Source organism: Lissotriton helveticus, chromosome 7, assembly GCF_964261635.1.
Source record: "Lissotriton helveticus chromosome 7, aLisHel1.1, whole genome shotgun sequence".
Classification (NCBI taxonomy): Eukaryota; Metazoa; Chordata; class Amphibia; order Caudata; family Salamandridae; genus Lissotriton; species Lissotriton helveticus.
The window spans coordinates 779,134,719-779,158,557 of record NC_136068.1 but is presented as its reverse complement, the minus strand read 5'-3'; positions in this window follow the sequence as shown (position 1 = coordinate 779,158,557).

Genomic DNA, 23,839 nt, shown 5'->3' with positions numbered 1-23,839 from the left:
CCACTCATTAATTATCCTGCACAGCGGGGAAATTATCGCATCGCGCAAGGGGTTAAATGTGCAGTGTTTAGAAGCAAGCTTTCGGCCTGATCTAATATTAAAAGCAGGTCAGCTGCCAAACACCCCAGGATTTAAACATTCAATGCAAGGTGTAGTGACAGGTACCTGTGAAAAGAGTGTCCTCCCCATGCACATGGGACAGAGGTGAAAACATGACCAAAGACTTTCCACATACCAACAAAATTCATATCTGCAAAGTGTCCTATTGTTATGTGTGATACCTTCAGCTATTCCTGGCTTTTTACCCAACTGCACTTCATCTATGGGGTGTTTGAGCCCATAATAAAATGTTAAGAACAACATTTCATGTCCCAGAATACAATGTGATGTCTGTTAAAAGATCCAGACTAACCTAAAGTGAGACATTTGCCATTGAGATACTTTGCAGTTTTGATGTCCACACAAAAGCAGTATCATGTTAATGTGAGTCAGGTAAGGAGTGCGGAAAAGCAGCGACAAGCATACTTAAGGTTTGAGGTGCCTTAGAATGCGGGCTGCAAATTAATTTGGTGTAATGAAAAATGTTGAAAGCTTCACAAGGTACTATGCTGGTGGATTCCCTGCCTAAACGCCGCGCTTCGCGCACTTGTTGGTGAAACCTCGGACCCAGCCTTCCTCTGACACCACGCCTCGCCGGACCCGCTCCGCGGGTCCCGCTTCGTGGTGTGAGGCTTCAGCTCACCTTTGGGGCAATTTCTGGGACTTTGACACCGGCAGGGCTGCGAGGGTAGAGCGGAGGACTCCAGTGTCCAGGAGTCTCCGCGCGCCCGTTTTCAGCTGGGCTCTTCTCCCTGCCGGCCACGCCCCCAACACTGGAAGACTTAACGGGCTGACAAGGGCCTCACAGGTGGATTCCCTGCCTAAACGCCGCGCTTCGCGCACTTGTTGGTGAAACCTCGGACCCAGCCTTCCTCTGACACCACGCCTCGCCGGACCCGCTCCGCGGGTCCCGCTTCGTGGTGTGAGGCTTCAGCTCACCTTTGGGGCAATTTCTGGGACTTTGACACCGGCAGGGCTGTGAGGGTAGAGCGGAGGACTCCAGTGTCCAGGAGTCTCCGCGCGCCCGTTTTCAGCTGGGCTCCTCTCCCTGCCGGCCACGCCCCCAACACTGGAAGACTTAACGGGCTGACAAGGGCCTCACAGGTGGATTCCCTGCCTAAACGCCGCGCTTCGCGCACTTGTTGGTGAAACCTCGGACCCAGCCTTCCTCTGACACCACGCCTCGCCGGACCCGCTCCGCGGGTCCCGCTTCGTGGTGTGAGGCTTCAGCTCACCTTTGGGGCAATTTCTGGGACTTTGACACCGGCAGGGCTGCGAGGGTAGAGCGGAGGACTCCAGTTTCCAGGAGTCTCCGCGCGCCCGTTTTCAGCTGGGCTCCTCTCCCTGCCGTCCACGCCCCCAACACTGGAAGACTTAACGGGCTGACAAGGGCCTCACAGGTGGATTCCCTGCCTAAACGCCGCGCTTCGCGCACTTGTTGGTGAAACCTCGGACCCAGCCTTCCTCTGACACCACGCCTCGCCGGACCCGCTCCGCAGGTCCCGCTTCGTGGTGTGAGGCTTCAGCTCACCTTTGGGGCAATTTCTGGGACTTTGACACCGGCAGGGCTGCGAGGGTAGAGCGGAGGACTCCAGTGTCCAGGAGTCTCCGCGCGCCCGTTTTCAGCTGGGCTCCTCTCCCTGCCGGCCACGCCCCCAACACTGGAAGACTTAACGGGCTGACAAGGGCCTCACAGGTGGATTCCCTGCCTAAACGCCGCGCTTCGCGCACTTGTTGGTGAAACCTCGGACCCAGCCTTCCTCTGACACCACGCCTCGCCGGACCCGCTCCGCGGGTCCCGCTTCGTGGTGTGAGGCTTCAGCTCACCTTTGGGGCAATTTCTGGGACTTTGACACCGGCAGGGCTGCGAGGGTAGAGCGGAGGACTCCAGTGTCCAGGAGTCTCCGCGCGCCCGTTTTCAGCTGGGCTCCTCTCCCTGCCGGCCACGCCCCCAACACTGGAAGACTTAACGGGCTGACAAGGGCCTCACAGGTGGATTCCCTGCCTAAACGCCGCGCTTCGCGCACTTGTTGGTGAAACCTCGGACCCAGCCTTCCTCTGACACCACGCCTCGCCGGACCCGCTCCGCGGGTCCCGCTTCGTGGTGTGAGGCTTCAGCTCACCTTTGGGGCAATTTCTGGGACTTTGACACCGGCAGGGCTGCGAGGGTAGAGCGGAGGACTCCAGTGTCCAGGAGTCTCCGCGCGCCCGTTTTCAGCTGGGCTCCTCTCCCTGCCGGCCACGCCCCCAACACTGGAAGACTTAACGGGCTGACAAGGGCCTCACAGGTGGATTCCCTGCCTAAACGCCGCGCTTCGCGCACTTGTTGGTGAAACCTCGGACCCAGCCTTCCTCTGACACCACGCCTCGCCGGACCCGCTCCGCGGGTCCTGCTTCGTGGTGTGAGGCTTCAGCTCACCTTTGGGGCAATTTCTGGGACTTTGACACCGGCAGGGCTGCGAGGGTAGAGCGGAGGACTCCAGTGTCCAGGAGTCTCCGCGCGCCCGTTTTCAGCTGGGCTCCTCTCCCTGCCGGCCACGCCCCCAACACTGGAAGACTTAACGGGCTGACAAGGGCCTCACAGGTGGATTCCCTGCCTAAACGCCGCGCTTCGCGCACTTGTTGGTGAAACCTCGGACCCAGCCTTCCTCTGACACCACGCCTCGCCGGACCCGCTCCGCGGGTCCCGCTTCGTGGTGTGAGGCTTCAGCTCACCTTTGGGGCAATTTCTGGGACTTTGACACCGGCAGGGCTGCGAGGGTAGAGCGGAGGACTCCAGTGTCCAGGAGTCTCCGCGCGCCCGTTTTCAGCTGGGCTCCTCTCCCTGCCGGCAACGCCCCCTCGGTGTAACATTTAAAAGGAGGCACTTGACCCGCTGCGCGGGAGCGCGCGGGAGCGCCGGGAGAAGCCCGGGACAAGGGCGGGACCGTCTGTGGCCGTCCGGGGCCGAAGGAGGCCGGGCTGGGCCCACTCCCTGAAATTTCGTAAAAACTTTGAATCTGGTTATGCCTTCGCCACCCCCGTGCGAAACCCCACTAAGGGAGGGGGCTTCTAGTACTGGGACGTTGGATAATTATTTTAAACCCTCCAAGGGAGAGGTGGCCAAAGAGACCTCATTAGAGAAACGTAGGGCGGAGCGCAGGCGCTCCATTGAATCTATGAAAAATAGATCTTTGACAGATATTGTCCCCTATCCAATTTCCCAAGACGAAGCTATGCTCCTTGATACCCCTAACCCACTGACCCTTGAGGACTTTCCTCTTTTATTAAGGGAAATCCCCTGTCCCCCAGGAGCAGCGTCTGGAACCCAACCGGTCCTAGTAGCTGATACTCAATTTGCTACCCCAGTCAGCCTTTTAGATCAACTCTCTCCTCCGCAAATGGTTAAGAAGAAGTTAAAAATGACTGTTGCTGTTGAGGTGCATAGGCCTCCGCCCAGCAAACGAAGTAGGAAAACATTAGGGGGTGGGGGAAAACCTAAGCTGTCTCACCTCGATTTTGGCAAGAAACATACCAACCCACTCTTGCCAGGGAAGGTGGGTGAGAAAGTCCCCACTGTCTTATTTACAAAGGCTCCACGCCCTACTTTAGAGGCTACCGACATGAACCTAGAGGCCAATCCTTCAGCTAAAAATCCCCCACCTTTATCTTTAGAGAGTGTTGAAATCCTCTTCCGCTCTATCCTGCAGCCCATTAGTGCTAGCTTAGAAAAAGTGGAGAGGAGGCTCACTTCACTAGAAGCATCCCTTACTACTTTGAACACCATAGTAAGTAAGCAAGTGGGACCTCAACTCCCGGCAGGGGATCATTTGGAAGCAGGAGTTTTAAACTCAGCTAACAAAGTCTTACCTCAGGGTGTGCCTTCTGCCCCCCCCTTGCAGCCACTTATGGCTATCAAATTCCAGGCGCAGCACAATAACCAAGCTAATGGGCCACCGCAAGCATTAGACCATATTCCCCAAAGACCGCAGATAGAGCGTAAGGAAAGAGGCCAGGAATCTGGCAAAGGTACCACACGCTCCCCGGTTGGGCCGTCCCCAAGACCTAGGAGACCAGATCTCCCGCCGGAAGCCAATAGTCTTACAGTGGTCCTAGCAGGTGCCCCCCACTTACGATCAGGGGAAAAAGAAGATTACTTATCCCTCAAAAAAAAGGTTATCAAATGGCTCAATTGGAACCGACCATTACCACCCTATTTAAATAATGAGATTATTATGGTGAGAAGGGTCCCGTGGCTAGGGAAGACCAGGAAATCAATAACAGGGGACTGCGTCCTGGTAACCTTCAAAGATCAGGGTACGGTGCTGCATATTTGTGAAGGCGCCAATAGATCCTTGGACTCTACTATCCAGACCCTGCCAGTTTCTTTTTTCTTCCCCCCTATTCGTATGCATAGGGATCAACTGTATGAGGATTGGACAAGGGTGGATCATAGACGCAGTCGCAAGGACCATAGACAACACCAGTACTCCCAAGTGCCAGAGACACCGTATTCTCATTTCAATCGTTTCAATTGTTTGAGTGCCCTGGATGGGGTTGATTGACTTATTGCTCATAAGCCAGATACCGGGGATAAGGGGGCTGGAAGACCACAGACACCCTCTATTGTAACAACTGGTATAGTTATTGGCGTGTCGGATAATCAAGGGGTTCCCGAAAGTGCCATCTGTAGCCCTTGCCACCGACCTGTGGTTGATGAGGATATATCGGAGGGAAGTGCACGGGACTCTCTGGTACTGGCCAACGGCCTGCTCAGCCAGTCTGAGCCATCTTCTTCTATTGCTGTCCCTGTCCCACTCCCCCAGATGGAAGGGGTACTCGGATTTCATCCCCTCAATCCCTGTGGTCTACCCACTGTGGCGCCTGACCATTTGAAGCTAATTTGTTGGAACATTGCGGGTCTGGCCAACAAACTGGGGGAGCCAGACTGGGAAAATTACATTAAAATGGGGGACATTTGTATGTTCCAGGAAACTTGGGCACGAGAGGATTATGGTCACCAAGGCTTTGCATCATTTTATATTCCAGCGCAGTGGGAAGGTAAAGGTCGCCCGTCTGGCGGGCTCACGACCTGGGTGGCTTCTCATCTGGGCTGTGTGGCCACCCGTCTACCATTTAATTCGAAAGACATACTTGTGGTCTCATTACTCTGGCCAAATAATGTTAAACTTGTGTTGGTTAACCTGTATTCCAGGCCGATGGGAAGGGCAAAGGAATCACCAACCATTGATGAACTTTCGAGCCTTTTATCTGAACTGTCGAATGATTCATACTATGTGGTGGGTGGGGATTTTAACTCTCACTTTGAGCCATTACCCGGCCTTTTGGAAGGGCTTACAGTGGAAGAAGACGCAAGGTGGTCAGTTCCCGCGGTGGAAGCACCGCCTGCGAAAGCTTGGTCCCCTCTAGCGTTACAAATTACTGCTCTTACCCTAAGGTTCGGAATTAGAGCCTGTAATGGGCGGATGGAATCCGATATTCCAAGCAAAACTACCTACAATAGACGGGGGAGAGAGTCTCGGTTGGACTATGTTATGGTCCAATTAACGAGGTGGGCTACAATCCGGGACTTTAGGGTGATGGAAAGGAGCGAGAGCGATCACAATCCCCTGGAGCTTGATTTGGTGCACCCAGGCCCCATAGTTTCGGGGACTGTAGTGGAAGGGAATAAACCCGCGCTCCTCCTAGATAATAGCAGGAGAAGAATTAGGTGGGAAAATATGGTTGCAACCAAGGACAAACTTCCTATGCTGTATGCTGAGATTGTCCCCATTTTGGAAGCTGTGGGGAGTGAAGACATGAGGGATAATAATAATATAGACTCCCAGACCAGAGTATTTAAAGCCCATGAGGATCTCACAAAAATTGCGGCACTACATTTTACTAGTAGCGCACGTAAGACCAGAGAGAGGCCCCGAGGTAAAGCACGCTGGTATAATCAAACTTGTAGACGGGCTAAATCAGAATTGCTCAAAGTAGTAAAGGAGGGGGTGGGAGGAGAACGCCTGAAACATAGCAGGCAAGTCTATAAAAGACTTCTGGATCAGGCTAAAATAGAATGGGAAGAAAATCAGTGGGAAGAACTCACAAAGGCCCTAGCACTCCAAAACCAACGGTTGTTGTGGAGGATAGTGAATGGGGGTCAGGAAATCTACAATCGGCACTGGAGCCAAATATAGCACCTGGGGTTTGGAAGGGCCATTTCCAATCGCTCTATAGCTCTGAACCAGGTGAAGTCCCAGAATCTATCGAGGTGGAGGGGCCGGGCCACCAAGGGGAGGCAGTAACGTTGGGGGAGGTCACTGCCGCTATCTCGGGCCTGGCTTCTGCAAAGGCGCCAGGTCTGGATAGCTTACCGGGGGACCTGTTTAAACAGGAGCCCATTGTCTGGGCACCCTATCTTACGGCTCTTTTTAACAGTGTTCTCGGTGGGATGGAAATCCCTGGTACTTGGCTGGGGGCAGAGGTGGTCCCTATCTTTAAAAAGGGCTCCCCTCTTCTCCCAGCCAACTACAGGCCAATCAGCCTGATTGCTGTACCGCAGAAGCTGTTCGGCAGGGTCTTGCTGAATAGGCTCCAGGACTGGATAGAGGAGGTGGATGCCCTTAGTCCCTATCAGGCGGGGTTTAGGAAGGGGGTATCCACAGTGGACCAGGTTTTTAGACTAAATCTGATATACTGGAAGACAGCAAAGTTCGACGGCGGCAGTTTGTACACAATTTTTGTGGACTTACGGGCCGCTTTCGACCTGGTCCCCAGGGGGAAATTATGGAGCGTCCTGGCTGAGATGGGCGTCCCCCCGGACATCCTGTCAATCTTACAGAGGCTGCATCATGGGAATTATGCCCGAGTGAGGTGCGGGAGGTCTGGGGAGCTTACTGACAGGTTCCCCGTTGGCCGAGGGGTAAGACAGGGCTGTGTGCTGGCGCCGACCCTGTTTTGCCTCTTCGTCAACGGGGTAATCGCCCATCTCAACGCCACTGATCATACCGACACCCCTAAACTAAACGGCCGCAGGGTGCCCGCAATCATGTTTGCGGATGACACCCTGCTGCTTTCAAAAACCCCTATGGGTATCCAAAGGATACTTGACTCCTTTTACGCATTCTGCCTGGATAGAGGGTTAGAAATTAACGCCACTAAAACCAAATATATGGTTTTAAACCCGAGTCACAAATTGCGCCAGAGTCCGTTACTGGGAACCGCGCGGCTCGAGAGAGTGGCCACCTTCGAATACCTGGGTGTAACCCTCAATGAAACTATGACTTGGGGATCCCACCAGAGCAGGGCAAATCTCAAACTCGTGCAAACTACTGGGGGTATTGCACGAATTATGACCGGCTCGACGTACCGGCCGTTGGGCGCCTTAGTTCAGATATATAAGGCCCAGGCGAGGGGAGCAATTATGTATGGGGCTGAACTGTGGGGGCACATGCCTTGTCATAGCCTTTCTGTAACAGAAAACAAGTTTATAAGAAGGGTGGCTGCTCTCCCCCCGAGCACTCCGCTTCTTCCATTGAGGCTTGATTTAGGATTACGACCACTAGCGGATGAGATAGGCCTGAGACCCATAGCCTTCTGGCGCAGGCTATGGAGTAGCAAAGATCTTACGGATTACCGGGCAGAATTGGTCGAAATACTGAAACACCCCAAGGTGCTTAGTGTCCCCTGGGTTAAAAATATCCAAGCCATCTGCATGGATTTGGGGCTTCCTGATTTATGGACAGACCCGGCCACGGCAGCACTCAATATTTCTAAGAAGTCTCTGTCGAATTTATACCACGAACATAAATTGGCAGGGGCCATAGCTGCCCAGCCAGATGGGTCTTTGTCAGCCGTGTTCCTGCAAAGCAAGGATACTTATAAGTTTGAAAAGGTTCTGGACCCTATTTTTCCCTTACTGGCAAGAAGACTGTATCTCCAGTGGCGGTATGGCACACTGCCCCTCCGGTCTTTTACTAGTCGATGGTCGATGGCTGCCCCCAGCAAGTATTGCCCTGTGTGTGAGGATAGGGAGGAGAACGACCTGCATGTGGTCTTTTTTTGCCCAGCCTATAGGGCAGCTAGAAAGTATTGGCTGCTTCCGTTGATAAGGAACATGGGTGGCAGGGAATACGCACCAATGTACAGGGTTTTAAAAACTGATGTTACTGGCCCAACTGTTTTTGCACTTTCTAAGTTTTTTACCAATGTGTGGTTTACACGAAACCGTCTTTTAAAGAATGTTGGGTAGTGACTGAACTTTTTTAAATTCACTATAAAGTTGTTTATCCCTGTACTGAACCCTGTTACGTATTCATATTTTAAATGTAATGATGTGTGAATATGTGTTTTTCCTTCTTTGTATTGTGTATCTTTTATGACCAAATGGTCGAAATAAAGATTGGAAATTGAATTGACTATGCTGTTGGAAGGGTTGACCAACCCTACAATGTCATAATAATCATGAAGGAGTAAGTGAATTACCTGCAACTGTGTTCAGGAATTTGTTTATTGAAACATTTGAATATAGCATTCTTACTTGTTTAATCCATTATTACTCTTGTAAATCAGAAAGAGCCTTGTTAGAGTGAGTGTGATAAGATGTGAGAAAGGCCAATGAGATGTGAGTGTGACAGTGCAATACATAGACTTTCCATGCTTAACAGAGTCTAAGAATGCCAATAGACACCCTGACAATTAGAAGACACTACATACCCTGTATTACTTCTCATTTAAATTAAATAAGTGCTTTATAATAATCAATGAAAAAACCCCACGTTTTGTAAACATTGGAAAACACTCAAGTTGTGTCTGTTTTGTGGGTTAGGCTGCTGAATAAACAGTGACAAGCACTTATTTAAAAAAGTTTGGAAAACACTTAAAACACCACTGAAATACACAAAAAATAAACACTAAAAACAGGACACCCTAAACATACTTTATGTTCTCCTACATTTCAACTTGAAACTCTGCAGTACCACTTGACAGGAGGTTGACTTGCCAGATCCTGTGCTCTGGGGGATGTTTATATGCACTACCTTCAGGGAACAAACTAAGGCTAAGATGATTGAGACTTGCCTGGAGGACTTGCAGGGCCGGACCGGGAATCGAAACCGGCCCTGGCAAACGGCTCAGCGGCTGTGCGGCCGAGCTCTTTTCTAGGGCCGAGTCCTGATGATTTTGTTACAGGGGGCAGATGTTGCTGGTCCCGGCTAACAAACACGCCCCCCAGGGGCCCAAAACCGGCCCGACCCTGGCGGCCCACTGGGGAAACGCCCGGTGCCCACTGCGGCCAGTTCGGCCCTGAGGACTTGGCTAGGTTCTAAGAGGAGCTGCAGCCCGAGTGACTCGGCCTGAATCTGGAGCATCTCTAGGACATTTCAATTACAAGATGGCTGTCAACATATCGGAGATATAGAAGAGATGCTGCCATTTCCGCTGGCACTAAGCATCTGAGCCTATCACACGAGCATATCCCCAAGAAGGCCAGCAAATTCCTCCTCATTTTGTGGGAGCCTGTATCATCCCCTCATGGACCTAAGAAGAACTTTAAGTTCTTCTCCTTTCCTTTATCCTGAGACATCTTTGTTGTGTTTTGTTGCTCGAGGCTAAGCATCAATATTTGTGAATCCTCGGAACTACTATCCTCTGGCTTTATAAATAAAGGGGGTTTGTATGCATATTAACCCTAAACCATAAGTGCCCGGTTGCCCAGTGTGGGTTTAAACCAACTCTGTGGATATCAAAGCACACGGGGCACTTTGCTGCACTTTTTTTTACTGGGTTTTAATTGGTACATTTGAGAGTTGTCCCCAGGGTTACTCAAAGCGGAGCACTGGACTGCTAAGATATGCATACACAGCATAAAGTTTCCCTGCAGGCATTTCGCCCCTGGCACCATCATTACCTAAGTCATAGATCAAGGCTTGGAGCCATATATGATTACCAGAATGTACTTGCACCTCTAGTTTACAGTGTTGCATATTGTTACTGATATTCATTTTTGCGAGTTATATCTCTTAGTAGACATTTATGGCTTAACAAATATTTCAAGTTGCATAATACTTTTAATACTTTTTACCCACTTGAGCAAACCCAAAGCAACAAAATAGGTTTGTTGGGGCAGCTCCCTGAATACCCACCGCAGCTGGACACTTCCTCAAAGAGATACACCAATTTTTTCTGCGGTGACAATGGTTCTTGGTTTGGTTGGCCAGCCTAGTTCACGACCTAAATGCAATAGGTGATGGAGAATAAAAGATGCAGCTGAACACAATTCAAAACAGTTAAAGAGAAAAACACCATCAGTCCCAAAAGAAGGGAAATAGTATAAAGACTAAGAATACTCACTAGATACAACTTTTAAAATGAATCAGCAGCGCCCATAGCTACCTAAAGCATATACAACTGGCCAGTGGAAAAGTATCTAAGTATACATTGTATTATAGACACACATTGCTTTTAACTTCGTTTAGAACTGGGCATTATTTGGAAATCCAGCAAAACTTAACTGCTTTCACACCTGCCTCCCTCTCAGTTTCTGCCTCATTTTGTAGTGAGGAAACTGTTTCCAGTCCGATGACGGCGCTTTCACCTGCTTCGTTGACACAGAAAGTGGTCACCTCTCCTATATCCTCCTCTTGCTTTCCATATCCACCCGACCTTAGATTTGTTGGTAAGGCAGCAAGGGCGTATGTTTGGGGGACACAGATATTTTAATGTGTTCGAGAAGCATTTATCAGAAGCATTCATTCAGTCCACCTTCTTCTGACTGGGTGGTGGAGAGAGAAGGCTTCATGAAACAGGTGAGCACGAACGTAGGCTGAGAGGACAGAGGGAGCTGCCAATCACAAAGAGGGGCGTAAATAGGACTTGGAAGGCGAAAATGGCAAAGAGATTGAGAAACTGGGAAAGGCAGACCTAGGCGAATGGAGATGGAATGGAATGGAACGCTGGCAAGGAGGGATGATCAGATGTTTGGAGAGCGAGAAAGTGAAAGGGACTATAGGGGACATTTGCGCCAGTGTAAGGTGTCCATTGTACTACACAATTCTAAAATTAAAACTGAAGGGAGAATCGAGTGGATCCTGCAGGACAATGGCACAGACTAGATTAGCTACGGCTATTCCAGATCAGGCAGCAGGTTAATTGTCTCAATTGTCTCAAGTGGCGGCTCCTCAGCTAAGGCAGAGGAGTGTTGCCCTACTGCTCTTAGAGCAGTGAAAAATGGAAAAATAAAATGCTAATACCATTAGGTTGAGGGCGAGGTGGTGCTGGTGGCTCAGGGTAGGAGGAGCGGTTTGGGCACACTTAAGTGCGCATGACTGCTCGGCCGGCCGTCTTGGCCGGGCCAAACATTCATGCAAACTTTGCACCTTCCCCTCCAGGCTGTACTGCACAGCCTGGTGAGGAATATGCCCTGTCCCCATCTGAGCACTCATCCACGGCGCTCAGACCAATCACAACGCTGCATAGCAGCATTGTGATTGACCCAGGGAGCCTGTATGCCTGAGTGCTTCCTGCAGCTTCTTCTAAACTGGGGTCAGGAAAAGAAGCGAAGCGGAGATGGAGGAGAGGCGGCGGAAAGGGTAAGTGCCTTTAGATTTATATTTTACAAATCCATCCCCCGTCCCCATAGAGGTGGACAAGACATAATTCAAGGTCTATGGGTGGGAGACCAACTAAATCACAGGTTTGAGAGACAAATAGTGCACACAAACACGTGAGAGATGTAGAAATCACCAGCTCATGGACAAGACATAAAGATCATGTGCAAATGTGAAAGAGCCAGACAGATGTGAAGCTTAGATGTGAGAAATCAAAAGATCAAAGTGACAGGTGTAAGAAAAATCAGAGGACCGGAGGAAAAGACAAAGTCATCACATGTACAGAGGAGAGTGTGTATGACAGCAAAAGGTCTTGTGTAAGCCAGATCGATCAGAGACTCAGAGATGAGACAGAGAAATGAGAGGCTCAGTCATAGGTAATGGAAGAACCACAGCACAGTGGTGAGGAACGAAAGATCAGAGTCACATGGGACAGCAACAGAGGGATCCAAGGCTCAGACATCAAAGGTGAATACATCATATACAAATATGTGACAGGTGGAGAGATGTAAATCAGAGCTGAGGCAAAGAAATCAGCAATGTAGGAGTAAGAATCGAAGAGTAATGGAGAAGTCATAGTGGCGAGCAGTAGCGGTCGGCATGGCTCCCGGATGGGGATGCGGGCGCGGAGGGTCGCACCAGGAGGGGATGTGACGCGGGTGGGTCATAATTTAAAAAACAATAATAAATCCTACATTTCCGCCGGGTCCTGTGTCTTCTCTGCTCCTGCTCTCCTGCCTCTGACTGCAACAGGAAGCAGGCAGCCAGGCTCCCTCCCCTAGGCTAATCACGACGCTGCATGCAGTGTTGTGATTGGTCTGGACCGCCTTGCTAGAGGAGTGGGCATACTCTCTATGCAGGCTGAAATGCAGCCTGCACGGAGAAAGGCAAAGTGCGCATGACTGGTTTGGGCGGCCCTCCACTGCCCTGCTCAGCCCCGCACACTCGCACACCCGCAAAGCAAACATAAAATGGTAATAACTAAAAGTTATTACCATTTTATGTTCTGGCTTCTCCCACTGAGAGAAAGCAGTGAGGCGACACTCCTTCGCCATAGCGGAGGAGCCGCCCCTGATGGTGAGTAATGGAAAAACCACATGTTTGTGAAATGGAATGATCAGAAGCTCAGTAGCGTGAGCTGGCAAAGTCACTGGTACGGACTTGAGAAATAAACACAGAGATACATAGGGAAGAGAATGACAAATCAAATGCACAGACTTGAGGGACGGAGATATCAGAGATAAATTAACGAGAAATTAAGTCAGAGGAATGGGACTGACAAAAAGTTCCCAGCTCATGCATGAATGTAATAGAGATTCGAGGAAGGGTGTGTTAGGAGAAATCAAAAGCTTAGGGATGAGTTCCAGAAGGCTGGAACAACGAGTTAAAGATTATTTGAGGCTACTGAATAAGGCCATGATGTATTTTGTTTTTTTGTAATTGCATAACTGTAGTTTGCAAAATCACAGGGCTTGTGACTGCTAGGAACATTTCCACAATGTACATAGGTTTTGTGGTAGTTTGAAAAGTGTTTTTATGGGTTTCTGTGATTCATACAAATGCTTTTGCCCACCTTTTTGAATGCTAAGTGGAAGGTGCCATAAAAGCGGCATCCTTATTGCGAGTCTCAGTAGAATGTATCAATAGTTTGTGGCCACAATTGTGGTTGCGGACTATTGCTCAGTTACCAGCGTCCAATTTTGGATAGTAACTGATTTGCACAGAGGATTGTATCCCAGGGGGACATCCTCCTTGAAAAACATGTTGGCAGCCTCGGGGAGCAGATCAGTGGATGCTTCCCCTGATTCTTCCCACCTTGTCAACATTTTTGTTATTAGGAAGTCCCTGCCCCTTTTTGAGAAATGGTCTGCTTTTGAAAACAAGCATTGCCAATTCTTTTTACAGATACAGAACACCATCTGCAAAAAAGGCCGGCTTAATTATGTAAATGCGGTTATGCGTCATCACGCATGCAAACATATGCGCCTTGATACTACAGCTCCCCGTTGTGATAACGCATCAGTGTGAATGCCTCACCAAATACGTGTGTATAGATATCATGACACAGAGAACATTTTGATTTATTTTCCCATTGCAGACGGGGGGATATCTATCTTGGAGTGTTAAAATAAAAAAAAGAAAGAAAAATGTGGCACACAAAAGCTCATCTACAGAAAGGAGCAGCCAGGAAGCAAAACAGCTGCTGGGAGAAGCAAGAGCAATTTAGTAATTGAGACACAGAGCACAGGGGCAACAACTAAAGGATACAGAGGAGCAGCTTCACTGAGCAGGGACAGGTGGGGAGCAACAGAAGGGCTTTTATTAAAAACAAATCAAGCCAGATGAGGAGGGTTGAGGAAAGCAATGGGTGATTGATGGGAGATTTCCTGGGACTAGGCGGTGACCAAGAAAGCAGCACACAGAGGTGGTGTGAGCACGAAAACACATACATGCCCATGAACTGATGAAAGCAAAAAAACGTAGTTTCCTGAATCTGAGCAGTGGGACGATACAAGTCATTCAATTAAAAAGATGGTAAAGAAGCTATTTTCCAGAGACGGGACAAACAGAAGAAGAGGAAAGAAATCCATTGAATAAGTAGCAAGCAAATGAGGTTGGCAAAAAAAGCTAACTGTTAGACTTGTTTTGCATTCTCCCTTCCTGTTTTGCTGAATTTGTTTTTATTGTCTTAAGAATTTGTGCACTTTGCCACTGCTAACCAGTGCTAAAGTGCTTGTGCTAACTCCCTAAAACATGGTAACATTGACTTACACTTGATTGGAAAATTAATTGCACTCATAATCCCCTAGTAAAGTGGGCCAGTAAATAAAAAGCTACTACTGGGCCTGCAGCACTTAATATGCCACCCACTTAAGTAGCCCTTTAAAACATGCCATTGCAGCCTGTGTGCAGTTTAAAACTACCAATTCAACCAGGCAAAATAAACCTTTTGCCAAGCCTAAACTCCTTATTTACTACATGTAAGCCACCCCTTGGGTAGGCCCTAAGCAACCCATCAAGATGCACTTTTAAGTTTTAAATCTACTTGTATTGGAACACTCACTAATTTTCTTTTCACTACTACCAGGCCTACCTTTCCCATATGATAACATTGGGCTGCCTTCTTACATTTAATACGTGATAACTTTTGTTAGGGAGTAGGTAGAACTATCATGTTTGGTGTCTAAAGAATTTTAATTAAAAACACCCCTTTAATGGCAAAGTCTAATTTTAAGTCACAATTCTGAAGATGCCACTTTTAGCTACTGGCAGTTCAGGCTGGTCTGTCCCCATTGGGCACAGGGTCAAGACTGATTTGCATATGGCTGGATTCAAACTGGAATGGCATTGTGAGCAAAAAAAACTATGGATTTAGGTCAAGATCTCTGTACTTGGGTACATGTATGAGATTGATCTGCATTCTGTTCATCAATTGTTGTTTTTCCATTTGTCACCCCGAGTGGGACAGGTATGCCCAGACATGGGTCCTGTGCTCTCCATGCCACTGGCGTCAAGCTATCCTGGCTGTTGAGGAGTGAAACCCCGAAACCGGTCCTAGGATGCTTGTTTCCAGTCCAGGGAGGATTTGGCCTGGCAGTTTGGGCTGGACTGTTCCCATTGGGCACGGGGTCAAGACTGATTTGCATATGGCTTGGTTCAAACTGGAATGGCATAGTGAGCAAACGAACAATGGATTTAGGCCCAGATCTCTGTACTGGGGTGAATGGTATGAGATTGTTCTGCATTCTGTCCATCAATTGTTGTTTTTACTTTTAGCTACTTGGCATTTTCTTGTCCCAACCATTTGGTTTTTGCAGCCTGGTCCTGAGTCACTTGACTGGGTGTAGTTGGCAGTTGGCCTTTGTGAATTCCTCCCAGAGAGTAACACAATCGGGGGACTGGATGTTGGCGGGATGGTGGGATGGGCCATTCTGTCACGATGGGAGGGGCAGAGTTGTGTACAGACAAACTTGCACTTCGAAGACACAAACAAAGAACTTCACACTAGCCTTTTGTGCTACCAGACTAGGGCAGGGAGGTAAGAAATTCTAACTCCATCTGTGGGGGGTGAAACTCTAGAAGGTTCATCCACTTCAAAGCCGGCACCAGGTATTAAGTTAGGATCCTCAGACCGTTCATGTTTGGACATGCAGAGGGCTCTCTGAGAACAGCCCTGCTTCCTGTTGTCTGCTGTGTACTTCAGAGGACTGCCCTGCTGCACCAAGAGGACTACTCTCCTGCTCCGAGAGACTCCCATGCTGCCTGAAGCCTGCCCTATGCCCTCAGAGGATTTCCATGCTGCTTGAGACATGCTTTTCTGCTTGAACCCAGGACTACCAGAGTGCCTTCAAGGGCTAGCTGGCTTGCCTCCTAATCAAAGCCTCAGAGACGGAAGAGGCCCCAGTCATCTTGAACCTACACCAGCCTGAGTGAGTGGTGGCCCGTATTAGTGGTGTCCCTCCAGTCCTGGACCCTTGGAAGCGGTGCTAAAGGTACTCAGAACTTAGAGCATTTTGTGCCAAACAGTGCTTCGAGAACCAAAATGAGATCGGGACATACCTGCCTGCCAACCTACCGAAGGTGCACATGAATCGGCCTGACTTCACTGTAGCTTCAGCTACGTTCTTCTCTGCAGCAGCAAATACTGTTCTGCATTTCCTCACAGAACAGTTATCTGGCCTCATGGAGCCCTCGTCAGCTACAGCTTGCAACTTCATCCCGCTGGAGAATTTTGACTACCAGAAAACAGTCCGAATGTAAAAACCTTCACCGCAACTATATCCAGTGGCTTCCCAATGGCGACGTTTCCTTCTTAGATACCGCTGCCATGCCTTGCTGAACATTACCTTCTCAGACATTTTTTTTCAAAAATTCTTCCAATTTCGAAGGCAGGCAGAGACCGGGCTCCATTGCGGTTGGTCATACCTTTTGACTTTGCCCACGTGTTGTGTGAGTAGTTATCCACAGTTTGTGCTTTGATCCTTTACGTGCTAATTTTCACTTTTACCTTTAAAAATTAAAATTTTTGGTTCAACTGATTGGAGTAGCGCTATTTTGGTGTTAAATAAGTTATTAACATTTACTCTGTTTCTACATTGGAATGATATTTTCTTGTGTTGTGTTTTGACTCTATTACTGTTTCATTGCCTCTCAGTTAAGCATGGCTGCTACCAGGAGGTTAAGCACAGGTTAATTTAGAGACTTTTTGTGGTTCACCCTGACAAGGATGTGGCTGTTGTTTTGGTAAAGAAGGGGACCCCCTACAATGAACAATGAAACTTGCTAACTGTAGGGAAATTACAATTAGGGTAAAGTTAACGGCTAAATGCAAGTTAAATAATCATATGAAGCATATCAGGCCATACATTTGTATATCTTATTCAGCAAGAAACACAGTAAGATACATTTAAAAAGGCATATACATATGACAGAGACCATTTATGTATTTTTTATATAACACATTTAAAAAAAATGTATTCGAGATATTTCATTGATGAAAATACTCTTATTTTTCAAGATTTTTTTTAGATATATCAAATATATAGTTTTGTGTACATTATTATTCTCAATACTGTGAGAAACATATACATAATTATATGCCTATAACAAGACAAATACATACAAGCATATATATGACAAAGATTATACGAAACAACACTATACATAAAGTTAAAATACACGAACAAGTGATAGGTTATCGAACAGTTCAAAGGCTGGCGGTAGATGAAAACTACGCATGTTTTGGCGTGTGTGCCTTCGTCAGAATCAACAATAAACAACGTATGAACATACATGCCTATAACTAGGCCTGAAACATAAGCTTATTGGTAATTAAGCGCAGATCATGCTTCTTGAATAAATCATCAGTGCCGGTGGTACTAGAGAAATACATGCAGAAATTTTATGTATATATATATATATATATATATGCAGAAAGTATTGATTTAGCATGGAATAAAAGTGGTATTAAAAACAGTTAATGCTCATCGAGTGATAAAGTCAATGCATGCTACCTTCACCAAAGCAGTTGAAGGAAAGACCTTATTGTCCCCAAGTGATAACCAATAAGATGTTGAAAGGGTATTAAAAAATGATAACTAGGCCACACATCACATACGTATAGGAGGGCTTATGTACAATATCTGCCTCCTCTCTTGTTATGGCCTATTTTGATTTCAGTATAGGCTACATGTGTGCCTGTGTGCCATGATGTCATGTATATCATTGTCATGTCATGTATATCATATGTACCTTCTATGGATGTAATCAGTAGTAATCTTTAGGTTTGGGAATGACAATTCTTACTTCTTAGAGTCCAAGACCAATAGCTTAGACCCTTGTTGTCTGCGTTGGTACTAATGTATTATGGAAGGAAAATAATTATGCCGTTTTTAAACTACTACACAGGTATATATGCCTTGACGTCTCCTGCCTTAACTACAATTATTATATTTTCATTTCATGTTTGATTTTATTTTTGAATTTAATATTCCAGTATTTTTTTTACTTTGAGAAAATTTAGTATGTTGAAAATAACTTGCTGGCCTTTATTCACAAAGTTTGTTAGGTAACTACATTCAAATTAGTAGCCCAAAATAAGGCAATATATCACTTATGAAGCACTATCCATGTCAAGTGGAATTTTAGACTTAGGAAGCACATTTACTTTTGTGGTGGATTTGCTGAAATTCGTAAAAGAGGGTAAACGGGCAGCATGCAGGCGTACATGAACAACCACAAACCTCTAAACTTGTGAGTATTTATATACCCATTACCCATTGATCTGCACTCTGGAAACACACACACATTCTCTACTGTCAAAGGCAAGAGTAACTGTGTCTCCAGAGGGGAAATGAAGAGGGAACCCCAAATTGACAGTGAGGTAAATGCTTTCCACTGGCATACAATTTATCGACTACTTTTGTGATTCATTCTAAATCTCAGCAACGTTTGAAAATTTGCTCTAAATGAAGGAGAAATCATGGGTGCAAAAGTTCAACTTTTCCAACATGCACTTTGTTAATTGGGGCAATAATAATTATTTGGAAAATTCTTGAAAATCAAGTCTTGTAATTCCAACCAGTCAAAAATTCCTACAATCGTTCGGGGTAATTATCCTGGGCAAAAAGATCAGAATAATGTTACAGTCAAAGATGCACATTTACTAATAAATCAAGCAACTTGTGCACTGCATTGCGTGAAAGGGAGACAGCAAAAATGATCCATATTTACAGAGATATGGAACATTTCCACTCTCTCCTTGCGCGAACCCACTGTGTGCTGCATAACACCAACCAGGGCCAGCCTGACCGTTTTTGGTATCAGGCATTTCCATGGGAGACTGGAAGGGTGGGGCTGGTTTTGTAGCGGTGGGGCAGGTTTTGTTATTTAGGGGGATGGATTTGCCGCCGTGCTGCAGTATCGACCCACAGTAACAAAAGCAGCAGTGCTTCAGACTTGAACCCCCTACCCCTGGGGGCTGGTCTGACAAAATTGCCAGGGCTGTTTTGGGTTCCCAGTCTGGCCGTGACACCAATGCAGGCACCCTTGCACTACTGGCAGGATTATTTTCGTGGAGGAAGGGATAACTTCCTGCTCAAATTCAATCCTTAGAGGAATATTCCTCTTTACATGTATGCCTACGCAAAATCATAGTACATCTGAGCCTTAATGTTCAGTCACTTTATTGTGACTATGTCAGCCAAAGGCAGACATCTCCGAGAGGTGTCCAACATTGACACATGTCTGTTTACCAAAATGTTCAGTGGCAATAATGCTATCAAGGAACTTAAACCTGATCAAGCTCGCACTGCAGACATGCTCTTCTTTTTGTATAGTGTTGTCTTTGGGTGGCATATAATGTTCAAATCCCCTACACACATTCCCTCTTACCGTTACACACAGACCCACATTGTTGATACTAATAGAGGCCATGGTGGGACATACAGTTGATCTTGTGGCGAGGCAATGTGGAAAGAGAGGTTTCCAAATTGACTGTAGCTATTCAGGGTGGCCTACCACTGGAGGATGGGATCTACAGGGTCTTTAAGCTGAAAGTTTAATTACATATTTACCATATCATTACAGTGCAAAGTTCATATGTTCAGTCAGTTAAATGTACCTTCCCTCAGTGATTATAGAGTACTTTTCATAAGTTTTGAAGAGCTAATGTTTTAATAGTAGGTGATTTTTTTTAATCTTGGTGGTAAACTCGGATAAATTATGGAATCACAGAGCCAGGACGTATGAGTTGGCACTAGGAGCAGTCTGAAAACTCCTTCATGCCACCCTGGGCGAGGAAGAAAAAGGTGCTTCAGATCCTGCAAACACAGGAGAGAAGTGTCGTTCAAAGTAACTCAGCCCTTGCCCGCGTTTTAACAAGGTCATGGACATGAAGACTGAACTTTTAAGATGCACATCAGATGGGTCAGATGATCTAGTCCTTTAACTTTCGGGTAATACGAGGACCGATTCAGAGGCTCGTTTTTGAAAAAATATACTCTTCTTTACATAAATAAGGAGCTTGTGTACCTCTGGTACATAATACACTCATTACATTTAATAAAACCACAATCCATTTTATTAACAAGCATTTGCAATGCAATCGGTCTCGCCTTTGGGGCCTTGTAGGTATTTAGCTATGCTGCACATTAGCCTGGGTGCTGAAACATCTACTGTTCTTTAACATGGAGGAAAAGTAAGCACCAAAGTGCGTGACACACAAGGTATGGGAACACATGGAGAAAAATATTGCCTTTCAGCGGGAAATTGTATAGTCCAAAGCTCTGGTTTTAATCAGGACCTTCGGTGGTCATATCACTGAAAATACAATATTAAAAAAAATATTATTGTCTCAGGGTGCTCGTGGAAATTTCGATGGACTGGAATTTATAGAATAGCAATCCTGGTATTTTACTGACCTCTACTGGTCGTTTTCTATCAAGACAGTTAAATAGAAGCGTTGAACAAAAAAAAGTCCCTAAGCGAAAGCAGAAAAGTCCTAGGGCTGATCTCCAGAGCCCACAAAGTGCATACACATATAAGTATATACTAATGTATACACACAAGATCACAAATGCTCGACCTAAAAATGAAGTGGATTCCTCACCCATACTGGATGGCATGTTTCTTCATATGGGTGCTCCTTCGTCAATTCTGAGCGTGTTAAGTGGGCTCATGCAGAGTATGAATCTGAAAGTGTATTAAAAATAGGGTTAATTACACAGTCTTATTAGGCCTAGACTATATTTTGCACAAGATAAAAAACTATAAAAAATGTGGTGAACAGTGGTTTTAGGACACCTTCCTTATCCCCACTGACCTGTTATACCAGATCCTGGGAGAAATCAAATATAGAAAGGAGTGGGGTGTTAAGGAATCCTACCTCAGAGCATTTAGCATTCGGCCTACAAACTACAGCCTACAAAATACCCTAATTTATCTGGGAATGCATGTATTGTTAACTAGACTAAACAGGTATTTATCACATTCAAAGTGGACAGACTTTAGTAAATGCCACTGCTTTAGGCATTAGAATATCAGATTCTATGCCAAGGGGTTCAGTGATTGAAGATTAGAGTTTACGTGTGTCAATGTGTGCTTCAATGTAGTGGTACTGGACTGTGTTGGGAACAGTGCACTGAGGAAACAAAACATGTCGAAATTGTAATGATTCAGTATTTGTGAGCATGATGTCGAAGGAGGCCTTCTGCTTAAAGCTATGATAGTTATTTGGGGTAAATCAGCAACAGCCATAGTACCTTGGTCACTGAGCAGCAAAGCAGCTGGCTAGTCAAAAAGTGTTCTGTAAATTTATGGAAGGTGGAGATTCCCCTATTATCATTCCTCTTCAAAGGGGTACATTTTGAAACCTATTAACCATGTATTTATAGGCACTTTGAGAATCTTCATTGGCTGAAACACATGAATGCCCAGATCTTTAGCCTGATTACACCCCAGTTCTGACCTGCAATGAAGCACTCAGGCCGATATCTATCCTCTCTGGCCCCTTTTGCTTCTCAGCAACAACCACACTGGTCCAATTAGTTAGACCTGGCTTACGCACTGTTGCTGGTTATCATGAGTTTATTTTACCACAAGAGAACACATGTTTCCTTAGCAAGTGTGTCGGAGGATCATTTTACAACTATTATGGTAGATCTTACAACATTGTACCCTGTCCTGCATCTATGCTGTCATCCTCCAAAGAGAGACAAAGGCCCACATGGCATAGTGCCTGTAATCTCTAAACCATGCATATTTTAAATGTTACTTCTTGGCAGCAGTCAAGATTCAATCAACCACTCAATCAGGGATTTGTAAAGTGCAGAAAATCATCCATGAGGGTCTCAGGGCACTGGAGTTGCTAGCTTCTTCTTAGGGATGTTTATATGAACAGCCAGGTCTTGAGTCCTTTCCTGAATTGCTGGAGTGATGAGGAGGTCCTGAGGTGTAGGGGAAAGTTTTTACAAGCTTTGGCTGTCAGGTGTGAGAAGGAGCGTCCTCCACTCTTGCCTTGGTGGAACTGGGGGGTATCTGTGAGGAAGAGGAAGGCCGACCATAGGTGCTTGATTAGTTGGTGGAAGGTCATGCATTTGTTGATGAATACAGGTCCTTCGCTGTGCAGGGCTTTGTATGAGTGGGTCAACATCTTGAACTGGCATCTCTTTTGGATCGGGAGACAGTGTAGCTTCTTGAGGTGGAGAGGTGCTGTTCCCAAAGATAAGGTCATCCGTCTTGTCTGTGTTGAACTTGAGACAGTTGTTCCTCTTCCAGTCCACATCGTTCTTCATACATCTGTGGAAGTAGGCGCTGGAGGTGGAGGGGGTCTTCTGACAGCTACAGTATGGATGTACCATGTTACTCCGCATACTTTTACTCCGCATACCGTTACAACGCGACTTTTACAACGCATACCATTACAACGCATAGCGCTTTGGGGTGCTGGATAGTGGTAAGTATAATTTACTATTCTAACTCCAGTCCCCGTGGACCCTAGGGAAGGTGTTGGATAGTAAATTATACTTATTCCCTATCCTGGAGCGCCCCCCAGCGCAATGCGTTGTAATGGTATGCGGAGTAAAAGTCGCGTTGTAATGGTAGTGCGGAGTAAAAGATGCGTTGTAACGGGTGTATACCCTACAGTATGAGCTGGGTGTCATCAGTGTAGGACATGATGTAACGGTGTTGACCAGGGGGGTCATGTATGTGTTGGAGAGGGTGGGGTTGAGGGACGATCCTTGGGGTCACCGCAGATCTTCTTGGGTTCCGAGGTGAACAGTTGGAGACTGATTCTCTTGGTTCTTCCGATGAGGTAATAGGCAATCCATTTGAGAGCGTCTCCCTGGACTCCAATGTGGTGGAGTCTGTTGATCAAAATGTGATGGGAGACGGTGTTGAAGTCAGTGTTGTTGTGGAAGAAGTCTGCCAGGGTGTCACACAGTTCTTGGGAGGGGGTGATGTCATTCCCGATGACTGCAACGTTGGAGAACTACTTCATGATGGTGAAAAGCTCCTTGCTATGGTTTGCGGTTGCATCTACGCTTTTTTCTAGGGCTTTGTTCTTTGTTGTTAAACCCATTCTTCCTGGGCACAGGGATCTCTGTACAAAAACATCTATAAATCAATTGGAATTTGTCATATCCTTTACCAAAGTGAGTGTGGGTAGGTTAAACAAACTTATCTTCTTACCTCAGCTAATAAATGCTCTTTACTGCCGCCATATTTGGTAGAAATATATCAGTCCTGTTGGAAATCTTCTGGTGAAGGGATTTTATGAAGTGGAATATCTATGTGCTGCTTACACCAGATAATATAGGTTTTTTTTCTTCTAAAAGGGCCCATGGATCTGGGTGTGGTTAACCAGATGAATGAGGGGACGTGGCCTTGCATTCCTCCATTGGCAAATCTCCACAATCTGGCCAATATCTAAACATTGAGACTGCAGAGGCTATCCCTACTCTGTGTTCCAAATTGCAGACTTGGAGGTGAATTGAGTGCCTCCATTTTTCATGCTGCTGCAATGCCTGAACTCCAGCCTGAAAGACCGTTGTGAAAGTTTCTGACTATTGAAAGGCCCAAGACATGGCCCTTTGATTAGGGAGACTGCAAAGGTGACTCATGGATGTTACATGACCCTCAAAGACAGACAT